The sequence below is a fragment of the Trachypithecus francoisi genome, unplaced genomic scaffold (genome assembly GCF_009764315.1).
Source record: "Trachypithecus francoisi isolate TF-2019V2 unplaced genomic scaffold, Tfra_2.0 Lachesis_group1, whole genome shotgun sequence".
Taxonomy (NCBI): Eukaryota; Metazoa; Chordata; class Mammalia; order Primates; family Cercopithecidae; genus Trachypithecus; species Trachypithecus francoisi.
Window position 1 is genome coordinate 836,007 of NW_022681454.1, and position 24,302 is coordinate 860,308.

A 24,302-nucleotide genomic window follows, 5' to 3' on the forward strand; every position below is an offset into this window, starting at 1 on the left:
AAATTATTTAACTTCATTTATGTACATTTGGGTACAAACTAATCTATAGTGAGTTAAAGAAAATTGGCCAGATGTGGTGGCTCACGCCTGTAATCCCAGCACTTTGGGAGGCCAAGGCAGGCAGATCACGAGGTCAGGAGATCGAGACCATCCTGGCTAACACGGTGAAACCCCATCTCTACTAAAAATACAAAAAAATTAGCCAGGCAAGGTGGTGGGAGCCTGTAGTCCCAGCTACTCAGGAGGCTGAGGCAGGAGAATGGTGTGAACCCGGGAGGCAGAGCTTACAGTGATTGGAGATTGTGCCACTGCACTCAAGCCTGGGCAACAGAGCAAGACTCTGTCTCAAAAAAAAAAAAAAAAGAAAATAGAGATTACCTGGGGCCAGGCAGACTTAACCACAGTGATGGCGAAACTCTGTGGAGTGTACCCTTAAGAGGGCAATGGTTTTTGAAAATAAATTGCATCACTATTGAATTGATCCAAAGTCCTAACAAATTAAAAGCTAAAGATATTACAGGCCATTTTCCCTGATCACAATCTAATCAAGTTACAAATGCTAAAAACATGACCAAACCCATAACTATGGAAGCCCAAATATTAGAAACAAGGACCTAAATAACCCTTCAGTTGAAGAGGACATAAACACTGAAACTGTAAAAATGCCAGAAAGCAGCCAGGCATGGTCGCTCACACCTGTAATCCCAGCACTTTGGGAGGCCAAGGCGGGAGGATCACAAGGTCAGGAGTTTGAGACCAGCCTGGTCAACATCGTGAAACTTCGTCTCTGCTGAAAAAAGACACAAAAATTAGCTGGGCATGGTGGCACGTGTCTGTAATTCCAGCTGCTCAGGAGGCTGAGGCAGGAGAATTGCTTGAACTCCAGAGGTGGATGTTGCAGTGAGTGGAGATCGTGCCACTGGCCACTGTACTCCAGCCTGAGCAACACAGTGAGACTCCGTCTCAAAAAAAAAAAAAAAAAAAAAATCCAGAAAGCATGAAAGATAAACACTGAGTGTCTAAACTTAGGGTCCATGACTAGAACATTTTTGGGAGGAAATTCATAGTCTTTCGTTTTAAAGAAGAGCAGAAAGTATAGGAACTTCATTGCCATCTTAAAAAATTTAAAAGAAACAAAATAACCCCAAATAAGACAGGAAGAGATAATTAATGAAGAGAAAAGCAGAAAATGGACAATGGTGAACAGTAAATCTGCCTACACTAACACCAAGGGCATGACACACAGCTGCTGCTACGATTCTGTGCTGTTTCGGAGGTTCTCGTGAGGTGCATGAGAAAATAAGACAGTCATGTGCCACATAAGGCCGTTTCGGTCAACAGCAGGCCGCATGTACGACAGTGCCCTGGAAGGCGACAGCACTGAATTCTCACGTTGCATTTTCTTTTCTTTTCTTCTTTCTTTTCTTTCTTTCTTTCTTCTTTCTTTTTTTTTTTTTTTTTTTTTTGAGACCTGTTTCCCAGAATGGAGTGCAATGGCGTGATCTTGGCTCACTGCAACCTCCACTCCTGGGTTCAAGCCATTCTCATGCCTTAGCCTCCCAAGTAGCTGGGATTATAAGCGTGTGCCACCATGCCTGGCTAATTTTTGCATTTTTAGCAGAGATGGGGTTTCACCATGTTGGCCAAGCTGGTCTCAAACTCCTGACCTCAAATGATCCACCCACCTTGGCCTCCCAAAGTGTTGGGATCATCACACCTGGCCTCACGGCGCCTTTTCTATGCTTAGATGCACAGCCTCACCCTGGTGCTGCCGCTGCTGTGGTGTTCAGTGTGGTGTCTGCTGTGCAGGTTTGCAGCTTCTGAGCAATGGCTGTGCCACATGGCCTAGGCGTGTAGGAGGCTGCATCATCTAGGCTTGTGAAGGGAGATTCCATGACAGTTCCACAGTCACGAACGTATTCCCGTCAACACAGGATGGTAATGAAAGTTATATCATAAAGGAAGACAGCCAGTTCTCTCTGTCTCCGTCTCTCCCACCTCTCTTGTTGAAGACACGATCCTATATCTGAGAAACTCAAGACAGTGCAGTAAAAACCTCCCAGAACGCATCGTGGAATGTGGTAGCATGGCTAAATACAATATCCATACCTCAGAATTAATAGTTTTTCCCCCACACTGTCAAGAACAAGCTAGAAACAGGAACAGGAATGACGTTCCACTTACAACAATGAGGAAAACATACAATCAGTAAGAAAGTATAACCTACTTAGAAATAAATTTAACAAGGAAATCTGTAGAACCTATCTCAGAAAAAAAATCATCAATTTAAATGGTGTGGTTTTGGAAAGACATGCCGATTCTTGGTGGGCAGGCTTAATATCATAATGATGTCAGCCGCATCGACATTAATGTGTAATTGTATGTAATCCGGATCGCACCTGCAGCTTAAGCTCCAACGCTTTTGTTCTTTGTGGGGCTTTGGATAAAATTAAGGTTCATATGGCAGAATCGATGTCAGAGAAGACTCAACCCAAGGGTCACGAAGAAGTGAAAATGCACCTTGCGAGGGCTCGGGACGGGCCTGCAGCGTCTCAGAGACGGCTCCTGAGGCTGGCAAGCGTGGGGAGCTGCGCGCTCAGCCCCTACGGGAAAGGTGGGCGGCCGCAGCCATTTCGGAGCGAGCACGCGCGGAGTGCACCGCGTCCCACTCCCGGGCGGCGGCCTGCTGGGCCCGGCTCCTCTGTGGCAAACGTGCCCACACACGCTCGCGCGCCGTCTGTCTCGGCAGCGGCCCTGGCGTGTGGCTGGAGACAAGCTGGTGTCTTGGGCGTGTGGCCATACGGCCACCGCACGTCCACGGCAGGGAAGCCCCTGCGGCCTGGAGAGCGAGCAGGGGCTGCTGTGGGCGCTGCCCCCTGAGAGCCACAGGCAGACAAGCGCGTCGCAGAGCCCATGTTTGGAAGGCGAAAAGGAAAAACAGTCATGTATGAATATACCCATGTTGTTATGATTATCTAAAGATAGAAGGAGGATTGGAGCGTTACACACCAGGTTCACACGGAACCCAAACCCTGAAAAACATAACAGGTGTTCCTTTCAAGCTCTCATGGAATTGCTTACAAGGGCCAAGTGTCAGTCTGCACCACGAGATACCCACTCACACCCACTCAGACGGCTATTATCAAAAACCGGGAAATCACAAGTGCTGGCAACAACGTGAAGAAACTGGAGTCCCGTGCGTTGTTGTTGGGAATGAGAAACAGCGCAGCTGCTGTGGAAACAGTCTGGCAGTTCCTCAAAAAATTAAACATAGAATTGCCATATGATCCAGCGATTCCATTTCTGGTTATAGACCCACAAGAACTGAGAGCAGAGACTCTCACAGATACCTCCACACCCCTGTTCATAGCAGCATTAACCACAATAACCAAGAGGGATAAACAACCCAGGGTATCCATCAGCAGATGAATGGACAAGCACAATGTGGTGTAGACAGAATGGAATATTATGCAGCCTTAAAAAGGGATTAAGTTCTAATGCAAACTGCAACATGGATGAACCTTGAGGATACTGTGCCAAGTGAAATAAGCCAGACACAAAAGGACAAATACTGTAAGATTCCACTTACATGAGATCCCTAGAGTAGCCAAATTCATTGAGACAGGAAGTAAAGTGGTGGGTGCCAGGGGCTGGGGGAAGGAGACTGGGAAGTGAGTGTTTAATGTAGACGGAGTTTCAGTTGGAAATGATGAAAAGTTCTGGAAATAGAGTGTTAGCTGCACAACATTGTGATGTATTTAATGCCACTGAACTGTGCACTTGAAATAATTTAAATGGTAAGTTTTATGCTATATATTTTACCACAAAAAAAGACAAACATATACCTGACTTCAAACTATAATACAAGACTACAGTAACCAAAACAGCATGGTACTGGTACAAAAACAGACACATAGATCAATGAAACAGAATAGAGAACTCAGAAATAAGACTGCCCACCTACAATCATCTGATTTTCAACAAAACTGACAAAAACAATGAGGAAAGGATTCCCTATTTAATAAATGGTGCTGGGAGAACTGGCTAGCCATATGAAGAAAATGGAAACTGGACCCCTTCCTTACACCTTATGCAAAAATTAACTCAAGGTGGATTAAAGACTTAAATGTAAAACCCAAAAGTATAAGAACCATAGAACAAAATCTAGGCTATACCATTCAGGATATAGGCATGGGCAAGAATTTAATGATGAAAACATCAAAAGCAATTGTAATGAAGCAAAAATTGACAAGTGGGAGCTAATTAAAGAGCTGCACGGCAAAAGAAACTTATCATCAGAGTGAGCAGACAACCTACGGAATGGGAGAAACATGTTTCAATCTTTCCATCTGATAAAGGTCTAATATCCAGAATCTACAAGGAACCCAAACAAAAGACATTTATGTGGCCAACAAACCTGTGAAAAAAAAAGCTCAGCATCACTGATCACTAGAGAAATGCAAATCAAAACTACAATAAGATACCATCTCACACCAGTCAGTATAGTGATTATTAAAAAGTCAAGAAACAGCAGATGCTGGGAAGGTTGCCGAGAAATAGAAATACTTTTACACTGTTCATGGGAGTGTAAATTAGTTCAACCACCGTGGAAGACTGTGGCAATTCCTCAGAGACCCAGAACCAGAAATACCATTTGACTCCGCAATCCCATTTCTGGGTATATACCCAAAAGAATATAAATCATTCTATTATAAAGATACATACACGTGTATGTTCATTGCAGCACTATTCACAATAGCAAAGATATGGAATCAACCCAAATGCCCACTGATGATAGACTGGATAAAGAAAATGTGGTACGTATATGCCATGGAATACTACGCAGCCATAAAAAAGAATGAGGTCGGCCGGGTGCGGTAGCTCAAGCCTGTAATCCCAGCACTTTGGGAGGCCGAGACGGGCAGATCACGAGGTCAGGAGATCGAGACCATCCTGGCTAACACGGTGAAACCGCATCTCTACTAAAAAATACAAAAAGCTAGCCGGGCAAGGTGGCGGGCGCCTGTAGTCCCAGCTACTCGGGAGGCTGAGGCAGGAGAATGGCGTGAACCCGGGAGGCGAGCTTGCAGTGAGCTGAGATCCAACCACTGCACTCCAGCCTGGGCGACAGAGCGAGACTCCGTCTCAAAAAAAAAAAAAGAATGAAGTCATGTCCTTTGCAGGGATAGGAATGGGGCTGGAAGCCATTAACCTCAGCAAACTAACACAGGGACAGAAAACCAAACACCGCAAGTTCTCACTCATAAGTGGGAGTGAACATTGAGAACACATGGACACAGGGAGGGGAACAACACACACTGAGGCCTGTGGAGCAGGGGAAGAGAGAGCATCAAGAAAAATAGCTAATGCATGCTGGGCTTAATACCTAGGTGACAGGCTGGCAGGTGCAGCAAACCATTGTGATACACATTTACTACCTATGTTACAAACCTGCACATCCTGCACGTGTATCCCGGAACTTAAAATTTTTTTTTTTTTGAGATGGAGTTTCACTCTCTGTTGCCCAGGCTGGAGTACAGCAGCGCAATCTTGGCTCACTGAAACCTCTGCCTCCCGGGTTCAAGAGATTCTCCTGCCTCAGCCTCCCAAGTAGCTGAGATTACAGGCAGGTGCCACCATACCTGGCCAATTTTTTTTTTTTTTTTAGTAGAGACGGGGTTTTCACCATGTTGGTTAGGCTGGTCTCAAACTCCTAACCTCAGGTGATCTGCCCTCCTCGGCCTCCCAAAGTGCTGAAATCACAGGCGTGAGCCACCTTGCTCGACCTTAAAAAATGTTTTAAAACAGAGAAGCATAAAGTTTAAATAATTTATAATGCCACCTGTCAAAAAATGTTAGACCACCTCTGTTGACATTTGTCTTTCTTGATGTATTAATGTCAATATGTTTTCCAGAGCAGAAATAAAGCTCCATGCTTTGGCTCAGAGTCATGGCATAGGTGCAGCATAACCAGGAATAAAAAATCCTCGTCCGGGTGCGGGGGTCACACCTGTCATCCCACCACTTTGGGAGGGTGAGGTGGCCGGATTGCTTGAGCCCAGGACTCAAGACCAGCCTGGGTAACATGGCAAAACCCTATCTCTACAAAAAAAATTATGAAAAATTAGCCAGGCATGGTGGCGTGCGCCTGTTGTCTCAGCTACCTGGGAGGCTGAGGTGGGAGAATCTCTTGAGTCTGGGAGGTGGAGGTTGCAGTGAGCCAATACCCTGGCTCAAAAATAAATAAATAAATAAAATTTAAAAAAATCCTCCTCCTGGTCCCTTGTAAATGTAACATCTCTCTAACAACAAATGAGTTGGAAAATATTAAAACCACAGTTACCACATCTCCAGGAACTGGATGTATTGAGGCGTCAATCTAGCGGCATCTGAGGGTTGACCCATGCTGTCAATTCCCTGAAACACTCACGTTCCCGGCAAGCCCAGGCACACACAGCAAAACATACCTCACTGCAACCGCCAGAGAAAAAGCAACCAAATAAACCAAGGCAGGTAGAGGAAAGGAATTTGCAAAGCTAACGGCAAGATTAATCCATCAAGAAAGACAAATGTCAAAAGAATCAGCAGTTCAGGAGGTGGCTCTTGAACCTCCCATGAAAACAGGCATCGGGCAGCTGCTCAGAGTGAAAAGACAGAAAGCAGCCCGGGACACACCAAATTAGGAGAAACGACTGGAAACTAGCCACACTCAAACGGGAAATAAGATGGTCAAATAATAGTTTACACACGCTTTCCTAATACACTTAAAAACTTGAATGAAATGGATTGTCTTTAAAACCCGTTGTAAAAATCTGAGAACGATGTCTAAGAATTCACAGATGGATTCTTTCAAACATTCAAGAAACAGATAATTCCAATGATATTTAGAATGTTCTTGGAACGGAGAAAAAGAAGGAAATCCTCTGGGTTATTTTTGTGAAATTAACATAAGAGCAATGCCAAAAATTGGTGGAGAGATAGCGATAGGGATAGAGGGAGCGCGGATGCGCGGGCGGCAGGCCGGGCTCCAGCGAGAATGTCAGTGCTGAGCGCTGGGCCAGAGCGGGAGAGTCTGGCGTTCCTCACTGAATTCCACGGGAAACACAGTGAGTGCTCAGTGGGGCTCCTTTTAGCAAAGTGAGGATGGTTCAATATTCACACACAATTATGCTCCTCACACTCTGAGCCGTATCTCGCGGGTGCTATTCTCACGGCTGGCGGTGGCTCTCGGCACCCCACGTCCTCGCCCACGGACAGTTCCCTAAGGCCCCTGCAGCCCTGGGTAGGGCAGGAGTGCACGGGGTAGGGCCTGGCCAAAGCTTCTCATTCTCCCCCAGGAAGGGGCCCTGTGGCTGCTGAGCCTCTGCCCTGCCTCCCGCCCTCACTCAGCCTCGAACACGGACACATGGCCTGAGGGGGTGGGGGGACCTCAGGCCATGGGGTCCACATGTGTGACCACTTCATGACCGTCACAAGGGTAGGTGTCCTCCGTAACTCTCAGAACCCAACTTTTAAACAGCTTTATGGAGGCGTAATTGACATACCCTAAGTCTGTGTTGATGCACGTATACGTGTGTGAAGCCATCACCACAATCAAGACAGTGGACACGTCCAGCCCTCAGGTTTTGTGGTGGCCCGTGTGGCCCCTCCCACCCACCACTCCAGCCACTGACCAGCTCCTGTCACTATGGATTATGGGCTTTCTCTAGAACCTTATATAAAGGAATGCACACAAGATGTGGTATCTGCAGCAGAGGGGGACTGGCCCCGTTTACTGAGTTCGCTGCTTTCCAGGATGCCCCATCACACCAGCAGTTCACCCCTTTCCATGCTGAGCAGGACCCCACAGCGTGGATGCCTATGGCTCCTTCACCCGCCCACCTGTGCGTGAACCGTGGGTTGTTCCTGCACACGTCCGTGTTGATCTGTGCTTTCATTTCTCTTGGGTCAATGTCTAGGAGCAGAATTGCTCAGTTGTGTATTAAATTTCTATTTTGCTTTTTAAGAAACAGCCAAGCTGTTTTCCAGTGTGGTTGTGCCATTTTAAGCTCCCACGGGAGTGTGTGAGGGCGTGGGTGGCTCTGTTGACTCCAGCCGCCCTAGTAGGTGTGGCAGCATCTCGCTGTGGTGTGTCCCTGTGACCAGTGCTGCCAAACATCTTCACATATCCTTAATAGTCATTCCTTTAATTCCCGTATCTTCTTTGGGGGAATATCTATTCAAATCTTTTGCACATTTTCTTTCTTTCTTTTTTTTTTTTTTGAGATGGAGTTTCACTCTTGTCGCCCAGGCTGGAGTGCAGTGGCGTGGTCTTGGCTCACCGCAACCTCCACCCCCTGGGTTCAAGCGATTCTCCTGCCCCAGCCTCCCAAGTAGCTGGGATTACAGGTGCCTGCCACCACACCTGGCTACTTTTTGTATTCTTAGTAGAGACAGGTTTTCACCATGTTGGCCAGGCTGGTCTCGAACTCCTGAACTCAGGTGATCCGTCTGCCTCAACCTCCCAAAGTACTGGGATTATAGGCATGAGCCACCGGGCCCAGCCTCTAATTTCCTTTATTTAAAGTAAGAAGTGGGACCTTGCTCTATCACCCAGGCTGGAATGCAGTGGTGAGATCATGGCTCACTGCAGCCTTGAACTCCTCAGCTTAAGTGATCCTCCTACCTCTGCCTCCCAAGTATTTCAGACCACGAAGGCACACTACCATGCTCAGCTAATTTCTAAATTTTTTATAGCGATGGGATCTCACTACATTGCCTGGGTTGTCCAGGCTGGCCTCAAACTCCTGGGCTCAAGTGATCATCCCACTTTGGCCTCCAATCAGCTAGTGCTACAGGTGCATACCACTACACCCAGCTACTTTTAAAAAATTTTTCATACAGATAGGATCTTGCTACGTTGTCCAAGCTGGTCTGGGACTCCTGGCCTCAGGCAATCCTTCCTCCTCAGCCTCCCAAAGTGTTGGGATTACAGACATGAGCCACTGCACCTGGCCTCTAATTTCCACTTCGATTTCTTCCTTAGCTCGTGGGCTATTTAGAAGTGTGTTGTTTAGTTTCCAACTATTTGGATGATTTTCCAGATACCTTTCTTTCTTTATTTCTCATTGCATTTCATTGTAGCTGGAGAATATATTTTGCATGACTTGAACCCTTTCACGTGCGCTGAGACTTGTTTTGGGGCCTGGATATGGTCTGTCTTGGCAAATGCTCCCTGTGTGCTTGAAAAGAAGAAGACCTACTCTGCTGTCATTGCTCAGAGCGTCTGCAGACATCACGCAGGACAGCCTGGCTGCCCATGTTGCTCAAGTCCTGTCTATCCTTCCAGCTTCTCTGTCCTTTGGGTACCAGTTTTTGAGTTGAATATCTCCAGCTAAAACTGTGGATTTGTGTATTTCTCCTCTGATCTCCTTCTGTCTTTGCTGACATAGGTTGGAGCTCAGCTGTTGGGTGCAGAAGCAGTTGAGACCATGATGTCCTCTTGATTAACTGATCTCTTCATCACCAGGAAATGACTTCCTTCATCCCTGGCAATATTTCTTGCACTGAAATCTCCTTGGTCTTATATTAATATAGTCACTCAAGTTTTCTTCTTGTTTTCCCTATCTTTTCACTTTTACCTGACTAGAGTTTTTATATATTTATTTATTTGAGACATAGTCTTGCTCTGTCACCCAGGCTGGAGTACAGTGGCACGATCTCGGCTCACTGCAACCTCTGCCTCCCAGGTTCAAGTGATTCTCCTGCCTCATCCTCCCAAGTAGCTGGGACTACAGGCACCCACCACCACACCCGGCTAGTTTTTTGTATTTTTACTAGAGATGGGTGTATCACTGTGTTGGCCAGGATGGTCTCGATCTCCTGACCTCAGGTGATCGATTTGCCTCAGCCTCCCAAAGTGCTGGGATTACAGGCATGAGTCACCGTGCCCAGCAGAGTCTTTTTATATTTAAAGTGGGTTTCTTGTATGTAGCACAGAACTGGGTCTTGATTTTTTTTTTTTTTTTTTTTTTTGAGACGGAGTCTCGCTCTGTCGCCCAAGCTGGAGTGCAGTGGCCGGATCTCAGCTCACTGCAAGCTCCGCCTCCCGGGTTCACGCCATTCTCCTGCCTCAGCCTCCCGAGTAGCTGGGACTACAGGCGCCCGCCACCTCGCCCGGCTAGTTTTTTGTACTTTTTAGTAGAGACGGGGTTTCACCGTGTTAGCCAGGATGGTCTCGATCTCCTGACTTTGTGATCCGCCCGTCTCGGCCTCCCAAAGTGCTGGGATTACAGGCTTGAGCCACCGCGCCCGGCCGATTTTTTATCCAATCTGACAATTCTGCCTTTTAATGAGAGTGTTCCCAACACAGAGAGAAGAAAAAGTCATAAATCACAGGGTGTCCATCACAGTACTAAGAAGGCTTGAGTGTGGGGAAATTACCTTCAGACAGAATACTGCTCGAATCCCACCTAGTAAAACTCCAAAACAAGAGAGGAAAGGACCAAACTGTTTCTAAGTAACTTGACCACATCCAGAATAAAACTCAAGAACATACTTAGGGGCCAGGTGTGGTGGCTCACACCTGTAATCCCAGCATGTTCCTAACGCTGGGTGTCCTAACGCTGGGTGTCCTAACGCTAGGCATCCTAATGCTGAGTGTCCTAATGCTGGGCGTCTTAATGCTGGGTGTCCTAAGGCTTACGCCGGGTGTCCTACTGCTGGGTGTCCTAACACTGGGCATCCTAACACTGGGTGTCCTAATGCTGGGCATCCTAAGGCTAACACCTGGTGTCCTAATGCTGCCTACTCTAATGCTGGCTGTCCTAACGCTGGTTATGCTAATGTCCTAATGCTGGCCGTCCTAATGCCAGGCACCCTTACAAATGATAGTGTACTGAGTTTTGCTTAAACATGATGGATTGAACGTATGTGCTTATTGACATGCCTTTCCACAACCCCACTAAGATGGGAGTAAAGAAAATGAATAGGTTGGGGCGGTGGCTCACACCTGTAATCCCAGCACTTTGGGAGGCCGAGGTGGGTGGCTCATGAGGTCAAGAGATTGAGACCATCCTGGCCAACATGGTGAAACCCGTCTCTACTAAAAATACAAAAATTAGTTGGGTGTGGTGGCGGACGCCTGTAGTCCCAGCTACTCAGGAGGCTGAGGCAGAAGAATCACTTGAACCTGGGAGTTGGAGGTTGCAGTGAGCCGAGATTGTGCCACTGCACTCCAGGCTGGGTGGCTGAGCGAGGCTCTGTCTCAAAAAAAAAAAAAAAAAAAAAAAAAAGAAAAAAAAGAGAGAAACTGAATAGTTTAATTTCACAAGAATAACAACAAGAGAAGAGAGCCTGGGTAAATGCAGTATCAGATTGGGGACGATGGAAAGCAGGTGAACGGTATCAGATTGGGGACGATGGAAAGCAGGCGCACGGTGTCAGATTGGGGACGATGGAAAGCAGGTGCACGGTGTCAGATTGGGGATGATGGAAAGCAGGTGCACGGTGTCAGATTGGCGAAGATGGAAAGCAGGTGCACGGTGTCAGATTGGGGACGATGGAAAGCAGGTGCACGGTGTCAGATTGGCATGATGGAAAGCAGGTGCACGGTGTCAGATTGGGGATGATGGAAAGCAGGTGCACGATGTCAGATTGGGGACGATGGAAGCAGGTGCACGGTGTCAGATTGGGGACGATGGAAAGCAGGTGCACGGTGTCAGATTGGCGAAGATGGAAAGCAGGTGCACGGTGTCAGATTGGGGATGATGGAAAGCAGGTGCACGGTGTCAGATTGGCGAAGATGGAAAGCAGGTGCACGGTGTCAGATTGGGGACGATGGAAAGCAGGTGCACGGTGTCAGATTGGGCATGATGGAAAGCAGGTGCACGGTGTCAGATTGGGGATGATGGAAAGCAGGTGCACGGTGTCAGATTGGGGACGATGGAAAGCAGGAGCACGGTGTCAGATTGGGGACGATGGAAAGCAGGTGCGCGGATGGGCTCTGCAGAGGGAGATGCTGCTGAGAAGCTGACCAGCCAGGTGGAACCCCAGGAAAACTCTGGGACTGGAGGCCCTGCTGTCAGGGGAGTGGCGCAGACACAAGGGATGGTGAAAGATCAATGGGCCCACCACCCACGTGGCAATGAGATATCAAGAAATCATTTCCTTGGAGAAACTGAACCAGAGACCCCCAGGCTCAGACCAATCCTCAGGCACCAATCCTAAAGGGCAGCAGTGATTCCTTGAAAACAGAGAGTTCAGGGAATGTCTGCACCCTACAGAGCCCTCACTCAAACCCAGCCCACTGCCCTGCTCACAGGTCCATCGTCCAGCCACACAGAATCCATTTCTGGGGAGATGGAGCCACACTCCCCAAAATACCTAAAGGGCCTGACCTGTGCGGATTCCTGAGCATAAAAGCCAGCTCACCATGTTCACCCCACAGGTAAGCCCAGAATTCCCACACACGCACAGAAGACTTCCACAGCTTTTCCTGACTCACTGAAACATAAATGTTTATCCAGGGAAAGTCTCCGATACAAAGAAAGCTGCAAGCTAAATGGACAGAAAAGGAGCTTGTAACAAAACGACACAGCAAAGGCCACCCCTGGGCATCAGAGGCAGAGCCACACCTGGGAGACCCAAACCAGTGGCCAGACCTGTGGACTTAGAGGCCTCTCTCCTGTCCAGCAGGTAGAACCCCTGCTTTTCCCACCACTTGCTCTGAAAGGACCGTATAGGTGTCTGCCTGCAAATATAAGGGACCCATACTCCACTTCCTCTTATAATCATGCTAGCTGTCCCCACTCTGATTTTTTTTTTTTTTTTTTAAGACAGAATCTCACTCTGTTGCCAGGCTGGAGGGCAGTGGTGCAATCTCAGCTCACTGCAACCTCCACCTCCCAGGTTCAAGCAATTCTCCTGCCTCACCCTCTTGAGCAGCTTGGACTACAGGTGCCCGCCACCACATCCAGCTAATTTTTGTACTTTTAGTGGAGATGGGGTTTCACCATGTTGGCCAGGCTGGTCTTGAACTCCTGACCTCAGGTGATCCACCTGCCTCGGCCTCCCACAGTGTTGGGATTACAAGCGTGAGCCACCGCGCCTGGCCCTTTGCCTGACTCTTCATCCCTGCCTCATGTGACCTGGAGATGGAGGATGGCCCCCGCAACTCACGGCATCCTCTCTGCCAAGATCTGTAGCAAAAATCTCTGAACTTGTTTCCTATTGCAGTGGTGGATTGAATTTGTGCCTTAAATCTGAAGAACCAGGGGCTCCCCCAGGCCAGGTTTTCCCCAGGAGTCCAGGAGAAACACAAGGTTGGGGTCCCTGTGCCAGAGTGATGGCCAGGCAGGCACAGCCTACACCCGGGGCAGACACAAGCCACAGGGCATCTGCCAGTATGAACAAGTGTGCTCTGCGAGGGCCCCCCGGCCATGGGTTGGGTAACTACGGTTCAAACCATCTACCAGGCGAAAGAAGTATTCTGTGAAAGGCACTGGGTCTAGCCCCATTCATTTCCCATTAGGGCAGGGCTGCCAGCTCCCACACACTGGAGCCCCAGTTTATCTGGGGGCTCCCAAAACAGAACTCAGAGACAGCACAGAGAACAGAGGAAAACTTGTAAAGAGAACAAAAAATTAGAAAACAGAAAAGAGCTCTTGGAAATTAAAATACAAATGCAGAAATTAAAAATTCGGTTGAAGAATTAGAAGATAAAAACAAAGGGTCAGGGGCAGTGGCTCACGCCTGTCATCCCAGCATTTTGGGAGCCTGAGGTGGGTGGATCATCTGAGGTCAGGAGTTCAAGACCAGCCTGGCCAACACGGTAAAACCCCGTCTCTACTAAAAATACAAAAATCAGCCGGGCGTGGTGGTGGGTGCCTGTAGTCCCAGCTACTCGGGAGGCTGAGGCAGGAGAATCACTTGAACCTGGGAGGCGGAGCTTGCAGTGAGCTGAGATAGTGCCACTGCACTCCAGCCTGGGCAACAGAGCGAGACTCCATCTCAAAAAAACAAACAAACAAACAAAACTACAGAACAAACAAAAGGCTTTATAGGAGGTGTAATTGCAGTGCACTGCAGGGCTCATCGCTGAGCAGTATTTACATACAGCCACGGAGGGGCATGGGAGCATTACGGGAGGTTAACAGGTGGCGTCTGAGATGAACCCGTGTGGCACTTACTCAGAAACACAGGACACACCTCTGAGTGGGGCAGCTTGAGAGTCGGTCACTGTAAGTTCCCCAGTATCTTGTTCAGTCTCAACTGCAATTGTGACAGGTTTCACAGGCCGTAAATCTCAGGGGCACTTGGAGAAGCCCCTTGAGAGGCTGCCGATCCAAGTGTTTGCCACTGTCCAGGCTCTCGTTACAACAGGTGGGGACATTGCAAACTTTACACACTACTTCCATAACTTGGACTTACGTCTCTACTTATTCCAGATCCCATCACCAAAAAGGTGATTTTCTGTCTACATGTCTACAAAATAAACAAAGACTTCCCTGAGATATCCACCCATTCAAAGATCCTTGAGAATACAAATAAATGCCTGTGAAGGGAAATTATATTTGTTACATGTTTATTGTTGCGCTATTTAAGTTATATTCATCTTGGAGGCTGGTTCTTCTCACCAACCTGAGACGTCAGCTCACTGACTGCACTCACAAGTCCTAATAAATCAACAGCACTAGCAATTTTGCAGTGTCTCTTAAATTCAGAAGTGGATCTGAAGGCATTCTCCATGAAAATATTTTTTTTTTTTTTTGAGACGGAGTCTCGCTCTGTCGCCCAGGCTGGAGTGCAGTGGCCGGATCTCAGCCTACTGCAAGCTCCGCCTCCCGGGTTCACGCCATTCTCCTGTCTCAGCCTCCGGAGTAGCGGACTACAGGCGCCTGCCACCTCGCCTGGCTAGTTTTTCATATTTTTAGTAGAGACGGGGTTTCACCATGTTAGCCAGGATGGTTTCGATCTCCGACCTTGTGATCCGCCCGTCTCGGCCTCCCAAGTGCTGGGATACAGGCTTGAGCCACCGCGCCCGGCTTTTTTTTTTTTTTTTTTTTTTTTTTTTTTTGAGACGGAGTCTCGCCTGTCGCCCAGGCTGGAGTGCAGTGGCCGGATCTCAGCTCACTGCAAGCTCTGCCTCCCAGGTTATGCCATTCTCGCTCAGCCTCCCGAGTAGCTGGGACTACAGGCGCCCGCCACCTCGCCCGGCTAGTTTTTTGTATTTTTAGTAAGAGGGGTTTCACCATGTTAGCCAGGATGGTCTCGATCTCCTGACCTCGTGATCCGCCCGTCTCGGCCTCCCAAAGTGCTGGGATTACAGGCTTGAGCCACCGCGCCCGGCCATTTTTTTTTTTTTAAGACGGAGTCTCGCTCTGTCACCCAGGCTGCAGTGCAGTGGTGCAGTCTCCGCTCACTGCAACCTCTGCCTCCGGGTTTCAAGCAATTCTCCTGCCTCAACCTGTCAAGTAGCTGGGATTACAGGTGCCTGCCACCAGGCCCAGCTAACTTTTGTATTTTTAGTAGAGATGGTGTTTCACCATGTTGGCCAGGCTGGTCTTGAACTCCTGACCTCGTGACCCACCTGCCTTGGCCTCCCAAAGTGCTGGGATTACAGGCGTGAGTCACTGCGTCCGGCCAAAAATATTCTTAAATGAAGTGATGAGTGATTTCAAAACGAGGCAGTATCTCAATTTTCCCAATGATTTTTTCATATCACTTGTTTATACTTTTCTGTATTATTTGAATTCTCTTCCTAGCCTGGGAAACATGGTGGGACTCTGTCTTAAAAAAAAAAAAAAAAAAAAAAAATTAGCCAAGTGTGGCGGTGCACACGTATAGTCCCAGTTATTCAGGAGGCTAAGGTAGAAGGCTCACTTGAGCCCAGGAAGTTGAGGCTGCAGTGAGCTGTGATCACTCCACTGCACTCCAGCCCGGACGACAGAGCAAGACGCCATCTCAAAAATTGCAAAGACCAAAAGATGGGAGAGGAGTAGGATGAGTATAAAGAGCACAGAACTGCTGAAAGTGTGCTGGCAAGGACTGGAAATACACTGCATCATCTTCCACTCTGACAATTAGACCTTACATCATGTTTTCAAAGAGCACGCACATTCTAAAGCACTGCAGAGGTTTTAAAGAGAAAACGTGGTCCCTAAGTTAAGTTAAAATAAATGAAACAGCAAGAAAGCATTTAAAAAGGCACCAATGAAGATGACAGAGGTTAGATCACATACGTCGGTCAAAACAGTGCACATTAAACAGATGCATTAAGGCTCCAATTAGACAAAAAATGAAATCCAACTCCATGTATTTCTGAATGGCAACCCACATAAAGCGACAGAAATGTTAAAGGCTCAGCAGGGGCATACTGGGTGAACGTAAAAAAAAAAAAAAAAAAATCAGGCCGGGCATGGTGGCTCACGCCTATAATCCCAGCACCTTGAGAGGCCAAGGCAGGTGGATTGCCTGAGTTCAGGAATTCAAGACCAGTCTGAGCAACACAGTGAAACCCTGTCTCTACTAAAATACAAAAAAAAAAAAAAAAAAAAAAAAAGCCAGGCATGGTGGTGGGCACCTGTAGTCCCAGCTACTCAGGAGGCTGAGGCAGGAGAATCACTTGAACCCGGGAGGCAGAGGTTACATGACCTGAGCTGAGATGGCGCCACTGCACTCCAGCCTGGGCAACAGAGCGAGACTCTGTCTCAAAAAAGAAAAAAGAAAAAAAGAAAAAACGTCAGTCCAAGGAGACTCCTAGGCAAACATTAAAACAAGACCCAGCATAACCAGGATAATTTAATATTAATTAAGAGAAAAATTGTAAATAAGGATGAAGCGTCAGGAATCCCTACATACTCATCACCGCGTGGGAAGAAATGTCTGCATGTCTGCAGGGACAGCCTCATTCCCTCCCGCCACCTTGGCCATGAGGATCCCCCTCCAGGCCCTGGAGCTCCCTTCCCCTCCACTTCCATCTGGAGATGCTGCTGGCCAGGACCCTCCCCGGGTGCCCGTTGGAGGATGCACTGTTCCTACCAGCTGTGAGGGGAGGTCCTGTGGGCACCTGGGCACCCACCAGCCGTGAGGGGAGGTCCTGGGCACCCTGGACATGGTAACTCAGTATTTTCCCCATCCGGTGTCAAGGAATAAACCAGCATCCGAGAAGCCAAGTCCCACACGGGACACTGGAGGCGCCGCCGCCCTCGGGGCTGGCTCACCGTCCACCTGTCATCCCTGAGCGCATTGGGCAAAGTCAGAAGAATGACCACAGTGAATTTGGTGTAAAAGAAAGTTGGCTTTCGGCTCCTGTTCTTGCGTTGCAGACAAGCCCACACCACTCCTGAGAGCTGGGTGCCTGGCCTGGTGCTCGAGAGGCCCCAGTGCAGCTGAGCACAAGTCCAAGCCAAGCCCGGCGTGCCCCAGCCCTCAGGGAGGGGAGGCACCGAGGCGCTGGAGAGGTGTTGTAGTGCCGGGCCGTGCCCGCCTGACCTGCTCACCTGCTGACACCCAGGGGCCCTGGGCCTGACTGGCCGCCACTGCCTTGCCTTGTCAAGCTGACTGTGGACCAGCCCCAGCCCTGCCACGGGCCTTAACTGCCACCATCTCAGAGAGGCTGATGTGGTGGCCTCACAGGTCTCCGGGCCCCACGTCCGACGCATGTCCTGATTTCCTGCAATGCTCCCTCCGTTTCGCACCCACGCTGACGTGCTACAAACACCTCTTCTCTCCTCAGCAACTCTGGTGGCTTTGCAGATCTTCATTAGCTCTCCTGGGATCAGACACTGGCCTGAGCTGGGGCCGGGGTCCTGCAACCATGGCTGCGGGTACTGCTGTCCTTGCCTGCGGAGCCGAGTGCCAGGCTCTCTGAGAGAGCACCTGGTCCTGGCTTTCAGGAGGGGACACGTGGAGACAGAGGCGAGGTGGACGTGCCACTGAGTGACCCAAGCAGAGCCAAGATCAGTGGCAGATGGCGCAGCTGCCGGTTTCCAGGACAGTTGTAATCCTCGTCCCTCATTCGGCCTCTTCCGGTCACTCACATGGTGCGGGTTTCCTGGCCTCAACAGTGCGGACGGGGGGCCCCGGCCTCGGGCTGCCCTGGGTACCTGTTTTGCTGAGGTGGATCAGGGCCAAGGACGATGACTGCGGGTGTTGTGAGTCCTGAGGAGGGGCCCGATAAGGGTCTTCACGTGCCTGTCCAGCCTGCACACAAGGGTCGGGCATTCCCACCAGGGCAAGGCTGCCAGGCTCCCTCAGAAACATCAGGGCAGGTGCAGGCCAAGGCGCAACCAGCCATGCCAACGGGCCCCGTTCCTGCAGAACTGAGAGGTGCCGGCCTGGCCACCAGCCCCATCACACCAGCTGCTCCAGGGCGTGACCCCACAGCCTTCACCCTCCTGGCCTCAGTCTGCACAAGGCACCCTTGGCCCCGAGGGAAAGCCCAGGCTTGGAGCCAACCCCTCCTGCCTTGAGAACAAAGGGGACCTGGTGGGCAAAATGGGGGATCTCTCCCCACCCTGCTGGGCTGGCCATGCTTCGAAAAGCAAGCCAGAGGCCTCAGTCCCTGCAGGGACAGAGAGGGAATGTTCACCCTGATCCGTAGAGGGAAGCACAGCCTGGAGACCCAATGTCCCCGAGGCCCCCAGCTGCTCGATGGGGACCGCGCTGGGGAACAGCAGCACAGGCAGGTTGGGGGGCTGGGGAGACTCTGGGCCAGAAAGGGGTTCCTCTGTCCCTCAGGCAGGATGAGGGTCCGCTGGGCAGTCCCCAGCCAGCAGCAGGGACCCTGTACTCCGGATCTTTGCCCACCTACAGCAGGAGCCCCACTGTCCCAAGGACAGTGCTGGACAGGATGGTGGAGCTGGAGGGTGGGGCCTCGCCTCATCCTGGGGGACTGCCTAGGGGAGGGGCCCCCGGGCACTCAGTGTCCCCCTCGTCTGATCTCCGTGTGGACCAGGAGACCCAGGTTCTCTGAAGTTTGGCAGCGTTAGATTTGCCTGGACTCAATGTTCATTCTGAAGCTTTCATCAGTTCCTTGTTCTGTCTGACATCCCAGCATTAAACGCTCTGCGCTCCCTGTGCGAGTCCAGCAGCGTCTGATGGCAGCAAAGCGTGACTGAAGTCGTCCTGTCAGGAGCTGTTGAGACAAACGCTCTAACCCCAACAGGAACGTCTTGCCAACCAATGAGGCAAAAACATAAATAACGTTGTCAGTTGGAGTGCATAATATCCATTCTATTCCCAAGTTGGGGCTGAAGTATTTATAATTGAGTTGCAGCTTAATCAACCAAGAGTGTCCTCTCCGGATGAAAGGACTGCCCTTTATGGTTTCGGGAGGAAAGGCAGTTTCTCTGAAGTGTCCTTCCAGCCTCCCAGAAATCTGGGGTAAGAGGCATCTCCGCTGAACCCAGCAACGTGAATGAGTGCTCTCCTGACCACTCGGCGTTTGTGAAGTCCGTTCTGAACGAGGGTTGGTATTTTACTGTCAAGTGTTTGCAAACTGCCTTTCAAGCACGTGCCTTGTTCCAAGGTGTGAGGCTGGGAAGGACACGCTGCTGGGGGATCGCTGTCTAGGGCTTCTGCACCTAGAAACCAAGTCTTCCCAAGCTGGCTGTGAATCAGGTACTGTGGGAGGCCTGCCCAACACCCGGCCCTTGTTTGGAGGAGGATGGGCCCACCTTGGCCCCCACCTTCCTCTTCTAGCTGTGGCAAGTAAATGGAAACCCTCGTGAGAGTCCACAAAGACCACCACTAAACAGATGAAGGGGTTACCCCTTAGCTCCTCTCTTTCCTTCCCTGACTATGGATGCAATGCTGGAGCAGCAGCAGCCACTTTGAGACTATGAGGAGCAGCTCAGCATGAAAGATCCACTGAGGATGAAGGTGGCACCTGATGGCACCAGGTCCCCAGTGGCATTGCTGAGCAGCTGGGCCACTTCCTGACCCATCATCACCCCAATTTAAGCTCCTCTCACTGATTGTTACTTGTAGCCAAAAGCATCTTCCCCACATGGAATTCAAGAGCTTCTCCTCTGGATCTGCTGCTGTCCCTGTAGCTCAGCCCAGCCTGCAACTCCACCGTCCTCCCAGGTCCAGCTCAGCCCAGCCTGCAACTCCACCGTCCTCCCAGGTCCAGCTCAGCCCAGCCTGCAACTCCACCGTCCTCCCAGGTCCAGCTCAGCCCAGCCTGCAACTCCACCGTCCTCCCAGGTCCAGCTCAGCCCAGCCTGCAGCTCCACCGTCCTCCCAGGTCCAGCTCAGCCCAGCCTGCAGCTCCACCACCATCTCAGACCCAGCTCAGCCCAGCCTGCAGCTCCACCGTCCTCCCAGGTCCAGCTCAGCCCAGCCTGCAGCTCCACCACCATCTCAGACCCAGCTCAGCCCAGCCTGAAGCTCCACTGTCCTCCCAGGTCCAGCTCAGCCCAGCCTGCAGCTCCACCACCATCTCAGACCCAGATCAGCCCAGCCTGCAGCTCCACCGTCCTCCCAGGTCCAGCTCAGCCCAGCCTGCAGCTCCACCATCCTCCCAGGTGCAGCTCAGCCCAGCCTGCAGCTCCACCATCCTCCCAGGTCCAGAGAGCCTGGTCAGTGGCCCAATGGGGCAGGAACTTGCAGAATCCCCCATTGCCTCAACCATCGGCAGCCTGTGGGGTCCCCAATAAACAGAGAAGGCTAAGCTCTAAACTGGGCAAGAAGACAGAGGCAGGAGAGCCAGAGGGACCTCTGTCTGGGACAGGACGGATACCCAGTCTTGCCCATGGTGTAAGCCTCAGGGGTGGACACTGGGAATCAGGGCAGGACTACCCAGATCCCAGCTGCCTCCATGGCCCTGCCTCAGGTCCCAGATAGTGAGTGCTGAGCCCCACTTTGGTGCCAGGAAGGAGGAAGGAGGTGCCCCCTCCATCCCCGTGGAGGGCTGGGGGAGATGCTGGTGTCGGCTGCAGTGTGGCTGAGGCATCCATGGCCTGGACTCCTGGCTCTGGTGGTCTCCGTTCACAGAGGAGATTCTTTCCCAACTGCACCCCTCGCCAGCCTGGCGTGAACCCCCAAGGTGGACAGTGGTGGTCCCCACAAGCCCTTGGGTTGTTCCTGCCGAGAACTCACAGCCCATCCCTACAGGGGCACAGAGGGGTTCTCCGACCGTGGATGGTCCTCGAGGCTCTCCCACAGGGCAGAGCCCTGCACTTCCTGCTTGGGCCGTCCACGAGACGCTTCTCGTCCACCCCGGCCTGGGTGACCACAATCCTCCTCCTCACGCCAAACCCAGGACGGTGCCTCTGCGGTGCGTTCTCCCCAGACGTTCACCTCCTTCCCTCCCCATGTAGGACTGGACACAGAACCCAACACCGCACCACTCTCTGGGGACAAGGACAGCTTCTCCACCGAGCCCAGGCCAGGCTGTGCCCCCTGGGTTGGGCCTGGATGGGTGAGGGGCACTCACTGCAGAACACTGCCCACCGTGACTGAACCACCGGAGTCACTGGACCTGCCCACTAGACCTGCCTACTAGACCTGCCCACTAGACCTGCCCACTAGACCTCCCCACACGTGGCAGAGCCGAGCATGGGTGTGTCCTGCCTTGGGCTCCGTTGCTGGGGCTGTCAGAGGCTCTCCTGAGTGTGTCCCGCTGCCTCCCATGCCCCCGCCCCACTCTGCACCCCAGCCTCTCCACATATGCATCCTGCAAGCCCTCTCCCACCTGAAGCCCCTGCCCACCTGCCCCGCACACTCCTGAGGACCTGAGCGTGTTTAAACAGAGTGTGTGTCACATCAAGGCGGAAGGATGGGAGAGTGGGTGACTGTCGCTTCTGCCGAATTTAGCCCTGTAAGGGTCTGTAGTGATCACAGCACCCACAGTTGCCACGTTCCTCCACGCTGTCCACAGCTCCCAGGCTGTGTTTGTCCCAGGCCGACTTTCTGGCCTGAGGAAACTAGTTTCTTTTTACTCGCTTGAGGACCCTGGATCCAGACCCACATGTTGCGGCGGGAGGCCTGGCCCCAGTTCAAAGTCACTTTTGCTGCAAAGGAGCCTCCTGCTCTCCCGTGAGCGGTCACCCCAGCAGCGACTGTGCTTCCTTCCCTCAGTGGCCCCAACAGGGGCCCCTCCTTGAGGCCCAGGGTTGGGTCAGATGAGCAGGCCCTGGGCCACTCACTCCTCAGCAAGACTCACACCTGCAGCCCAGCCTGCCGTGGCCAGCCCCCGAGTGGCCATGATTTAACTAGGCCACCTCTCAGTGAGGCCCATGCCCCTGCCCAGAGCCCCCAGCAGGTCCTCACCTCTTCCTCCTCTCTGCTGCGCCCTCTGACGGACGTGCACGTGTGCGTCTGCCGTGCTGCCTGTGCTCCTGGCCCTGACTCCTCTTAGCAGTTCATTTCTCATGCATCTCTCTCCCCACTGTCTCTCCCTCTCCCCACTGTCTCTCCCTCTCTCTGTCTCTCCCTCTGTCGCTGTCTCTCCCACTCACCACTATCTCTCCCTGTCTGTCTCTCCCTCTCACCACTCTCTCTCCCTCTGTCTCTGATTCTCCATCTCTCCCCATCTCTGTCTCTCCCTGTCTCTGACTCCATCTCTATCTCTCTAACTCTGTCTCTGTCTTTCTGTCTCTCCCTCTGCCTCCACCTCTCCCTCTGCCTCTCTCTGCCCTCTCCCTTTGTCTCTCTCTCTCTGTGTCCCTCTGTCTCTCCCTCTGCTCCCATCTCTCCTGTCTCTGTTTCTCCCTATCTCTGTCTCTCTGTCTTCCTCTGTCTCTGTCTCTCCCTCTTTCTCTGTCTCCTCCTCTGCTCTGTCTCCCCCTCTGCCTCTGTCTCTGACATGCCTTCTGTTTTCACCTGTCTGTCCCTGTGCGTGCTGAATAACACATTTGTGTCTTTTTCTCTGTCTCTGTTTCTGGACTGTCATTTTCTTTCTCCAGCTCCCCCCTCCCCGACCCTGTTTCTGGGTTCGCCTCTCTCTGAGCGGCTTCCCGAGTGCCTCCTGCTCCCTCACCTGCCAGCTTCTTTGTGTCCGGGGTTTGGTCTGTTTCTCAATACTTCTCTTGGGGTCTCTGCCAAGCTCTGTCGTGCTGTCTGGAGGTCCCCCCATTTTCCATCTCTGTCTCACTCTGTCTCACTCACACACATCCCAAGACAGCAACGATGAGGCTCGCCGGGTAAGGGACAGAGGCGCAGAGGCAGAAAACAAGGTCTCGCCTGGAAGCCCCCCGCCAGCTCCCACCCTCAGCAGTACTGGCTCCGGGCCTCACACGCTCTGCAAAGCCAATGTGAGGTGCTCTGGGCAGCACTCAGCGTGGAGCCCCCTGGGGTCCACCGGCTGCCCCCCCCCAGCTCCACCACGCTGAGCGATGCCTGCCCCGTTGCTGCTGCAGGAGAAACTTTGGGCTGCCATGAAACAAAAAGGGAATTCAGGCTGGTAATTACCCAGCTAATTTCAGTCATGTAGACAGCCAAATAAGATATTTCAGTTTTCTTACAAGCCCACCTCAGGGCCTGAATTAGCCACCTAATTAATTATCTGTAACAGTCTGGGACTCCCGGGGTGGAACGTGCGTCCCTCCCGGCGCAGATGCAGGCTAGTCCCTGAATCACGGCCCGGTGATGCAATCATTATAATTAGACTCAACCTGCAGCTTACCCTTGACCACGAAATCTCCAGGATGTGGCCCCAGGCCAGGCTCAACATCTTTTCATTTAATTTGTGCTGAGTGGAAGCACAGTCCCCCACCAGGAGACAGCCAGGCAGGCAGCTCCTGTACTGAGGGAAGCGGCACCTGCCCTCTGTACACCCTTGTCCCTGGCCCCTTGAACCCGGCTAGCTCCCCCACTGCAGAAATGCTCCCAGGCAGCCTGACTCACACCAAGGTGTGAACGGCATCAGGTCAGGATACTCCCCTGTGGAGGCCACCCAAGCAAGACGTCTCTAGTGGTAGAATCGGGCACCGGCCACAGGTTCCCCTCACAGGAGTTCTGGGCACTGGTGCTGCACCAAGGAGCTGGGGGAACATAAGATGGATGGCTCTGAGCAAAACTGAGACTCTCCAGGACAGCCCTGACGCCTAAGTTGACCCCATCAGCTCTGCCGGGACACGTCTGTACCAGCATGGCCTGAGCCCTGCCCACCTCCTGGACTAGGGATTTAGCCGCTGCCCTTGGCATGGTCTCTGGCCACAATGACAGCCTTGGCCCAAGTCGGGACGAGGTTCCTTTCAAATAGCAGACAGCAGGTTGGAAGGGGGCCTGCCCCCACCCCAGTACACACAAAAAAGGCCGCACGTCCCGCCTGGGAGGCGGTCGAGACACACAAGTTGTTCTGGGCCTTTTCCTTT

General features: G+C 51.5%; 1 protein-coding gene across 1 annotated transcript in view; it reads right to left on the reverse strand.

Moving 5' to 3' along the window:
• The window catches only part of CPLX1 (complexin 1), a 45,917-nt gene that overhangs the window by 19,250 nt on the left and 2,365 nt on the right, over nucleotides 1–24,302 (reverse strand). The gene's annotated exons all lie outside the window — the stretch shown is intronic.